Here is a 3,929-nt window from a genome sequence, read left to right as displayed (position 1 = left end):
TGCTTTGTTTTGAAATATTTCCAAATTTACAGAAGCATTGCAAAAATAATATAAAAAACTACCATTTATCCTTCATCAACTTTTTACATTTTGCCACATTTGCTCTATATTCTCTGTCTCTCAGAAAGACCACAGGAGATACAAATGTATATATTCCTTGAATCATTTGAGAGTATGTTGTATATATTAGGCCTCTTTACCCCATAATATTTCAGTGTATATTTCCTAACAAGAATATTTTTATATATCTTTAGTATACTTACCAAATTAAGAAAAATTTAGCATTGATGCCCCACTTTAACAGTCCATTTTCCAGTTTTGTCCATTGTACCAATACTGTTTTTTTTTAAAGATTTTATTTATTTATTTGAGAGAGAGAGCATGAGAGAGAGAGAGAGAGCGCACATGAGGGGGGGAGGGGCAGAGGGAGAAGCAGACTCCCTGCTGAGCAGGGAGCCCGATGCGGGACTTGATCCAGGGACTCCAGGATCATGACCTGAGCCGAAGGCAGTCGCCCAACCAACTGAGCCACCCAGGCGCCCCTCAATAATGTTTTTTATAATATACTTCTATTTATCTATCTCTGTATCTACCTTTTAAAAAATTTATTTTATTTATTTATGCATTTATTTCTTTTTTGCCTATAAGATGCAGGTCAGGATCATGTATTGCTTTCAGGTGTCATGTCTCGGGGGGAGAGTTGGGAGGAGAGGCAGAGGGAGAGGGAGAGAGAGAATCTAAGCAGGCTCCATGCACAGCATGGAGCCAACCTGGGGCTTCATCCCAGGACCCTGAGGTCATGACCTGAGTAGAAATCAAGAGTCGGACACTTAACTGACTGAGCCACCCAGGTCCCCCGCTTTTTATGTTGATGTAGTCCCAATAGTTGATTTTTGCTTTTGTTTCCCTTGCCTCAGGAGATCTATTTAGAAAAACATTGCTGTAGCTCTTATAATAATAGTTCTTGTCCTAAAGTCTACTTTTCCTCAATGTTAATATAGTTACTCTGGCTCTCTTCTGGTTACTGTTTGCATGATATATCTCCTACCAGTTCAACTCATTTGTTTCTTTAAATCTTTTTTTTTTTTTAAAGATTTTATTTATTTATTTGAGACAGAGAGAATGAGATACAGAGAGCATGAGAGGGAGGAGGGTCAGAGGGAGAAGCAGACTCCCTGCCGAGCAGGGAGCCCGATGCGGGACTCGATGCAGGGACTCCAGGATCATGACCTGAGCCGAAGGCAGTCGCTTAACCAACTGAGCCATCCAGGCGCCCTGTTTCTTTAAATCTTAAGTGTGTTTCTTTTAGACAACACATAGTTGGATCTTGCTTTTTTTTTTTTAGGCAGTGGAACAATTTCTGCATTTTGATTGGGATGTTTAGACTATTTGTATTTATGGTAATTATTGATATGGTTGAATTTACACTTGCCATTTTGATATTTATTATCTGATTGCTACTGTGTTGTTTTGTTCCTCTGTTATTCCTTGACTTCTTTTGCATTAAGTAAATATTTTTGTGTGTGTCTCATTTTAAATTTTTCTGTTGATTTTTTAACCATATTATTTTGAGCTGTTTGGTTGGGATCTAGAGATCACCATATGCATCTTAACTTATTACAGTCTGCTTAAGAGTAATACTAACTTAATTTCAATACTATATAAAAATGTTGCGGAGAGGCGGGAAAGGGTGCAGGGTTTGAAACATGGCGGACGACGTGGATCAGCAACAAACTACCAACACTGTAGAAGAGCCCCTGGATCTCATCAGGCTCAGCCTGGATGAGCGAATTTATGTGAAAATGAGAAATGACAGAGAGCTTTGAGGCAGATTACATGCTTACGATCAGCATTTAAATATGATATTGGGAGATGTGGAAGAAACCGTGACTACTATAGAAATTGATGAGGAAACATACGAAGAGATATATAAATCAACAAAACGGAATATTCCAATGCTTTTTGTCCGGGGAGATGGTGTTGTACTAGTTACCCCTCCATTAAGAGTTGGCTGAAACAAAGAATTTATCATGTATGGAATATAGGAGCTTTTGTATGATTGCCTCTTTAAGTGTAGAAGACATTCAAAAGAGAAACCTGCGTAAATTTTGATATTAAGAAATGACCAAGGATTCTTCCACTCCTGAAACGAGTTGATTTGCGGATAACTAAAAAATTCTTAAGCTAAAGGGCATTTTAATTTTTTCCCAACCGTTTCAATAAATGTCATCACCAAGATGCAGAACTCTTTTTTTCAGGAAACAAAACAAAACAAAACAAAACAAAAATGTTGCTCTACACTGGGTGTTATACACAAACAATGAATCATGGAACACTACATCAAAAACTAATGATGTAATGTATGGTGATTAACATAACAATAACAATAAAAAAAAGTCATTTAAAAACATATAATATTAAGAGAAAATAAAAATTTAATGTGAAAAAAATGTTGCTCTAATACAACACCATTCCCTCTTTTTCATTCTATACTTTCATCTATATTATATTAATATATATTATGAATCTAATAATATGTTATAATTATTGCATTTTACAGTCATGTCTTTTAAGGAAGTTAAGAGAAGAAATGAGAGAATATATTTATAGCATTTCTTAATAATAGATATTATTTTTTAGAGCAGTTGTAGGTTCAGAGCAAAATTGAGCAGAAAGTGGGAGCAGTTCACATATACCCCCCTCTCACATGTGTATAGCCTCCCCAAATATTAACATTCTGCACCAGTATTACATTTGTTACAATCGATGAGCCTACAATGACACATCATTATTACCCAAAGTCCATAGTGTACATTAGGGTTCACTCTTGGCATTGTACAGTTCTGTGGGTTTTGACAAATGTGTAAATGACATATGTCCGTCATTATGGTATCATACTGAATATGAGCCCTAACAATCCTCTGCTCTGCTTATTCATTCTGCCCTCCTCCTCCCTAACCCCTGGCAATATCTATCTGATCTCCTTACTGTCTCTGTAATTTTGCCTTTTCTGGAATGTTATATACTTGGAATCATAGTTTGCAGCCTTTTCAGATAGGCTTTTTTCACTTAGTAATATGCATTTAAGGTCATTTTACCACTTGATAACTCATTTGTTTTTAGTATTGAATAATATTCCATTGTCTTATGTGCCATAGTTTATTTATCAATTCAGCTACTGAAGGACATCTTGGTTGCTTCCAAGTATCAGCAATTAGTATATTTAAAAAAATTTTTAAAGATTTTATCTTTATTTGAGAGAGAGAGAGAGCACAGCAGGGGGAGCGGCAGAGGGAGAGGGAGAAGCAGGCTCCTCGCTGAGCAAGGAGCCCAATGTGGGACTCGATCCCGGGACCCTGAGATCATGACCTGAGCCGAAGGCAGACGCTTAACCGACTGAGCCACCCAGGCGTCCCCCAAGTATCAGCAATTATGAGTAAAGCTGCTATAAACATCTGTGTATAGGTTTTTATATGGATATAAGTTCACAGCTCTTTGGATAAACAATAAGGAGGACAGCTGCTAGATAATAGTGGTAAGAGTATGTTTAGTTTTTTAAGCAACTGCCACACTATTCCATAGTAGCTGTACCACCTTGCATTTTCACCATTAATGAGTGTTCCTTTTGCTCTATGCCTTTGTCAGCACTTGATGTTGTCCGCATTTTTTTTGTTTTTTTTTTTTTAGATTTTCACCATTCTAATAGATATGTAGTGATATCTTGTTTTAATTTCTTTGGTGACATGATTTGGAAGCACCTTTTCATATGCTTATTTTCCATCTGTATATTTTCTTTGATGCAGTGTCTCTTCAGCTATTTTGCCCATTTTTAAGTCAGGTTGTTCATTATCTTATTGTTGGTTTTTAAGTTGTAATTTTATACAAAATTGTATATTTTGGCTAATAGTTTTTTTTTTAAAGATTTTTAT

At 36.2% G+C, this 3,929-nt stretch overlaps 1 pseudogene; it reads left to right on the top strand.

Annotated features, from left to right (window-relative positions):
• Positions 1-1,703: 1,703 nt before the first annotated feature.
• LOC110570710 lies at positions 1,704-2,015 on the top strand (annotated as a pseudogene).
• The last annotated feature ends 1,914 nt before the right edge of the window (positions 2,016-3,929 follow it).

The sequence above is a fragment of the Neomonachus schauinslandi genome, chromosome 1 (assembly GCF_002201575.2).
Source record: "Neomonachus schauinslandi chromosome 1, ASM220157v2, whole genome shotgun sequence".
NCBI classification, from domain to species: domain Eukaryota; kingdom Metazoa; phylum Chordata; class Mammalia; order Carnivora; family Phocidae; genus Neomonachus; species Neomonachus schauinslandi.
The sequence above is the reverse complement of the archived record's forward strand: the minus strand, read 5'-3'. Positions and strand labels throughout refer to the sequence as shown.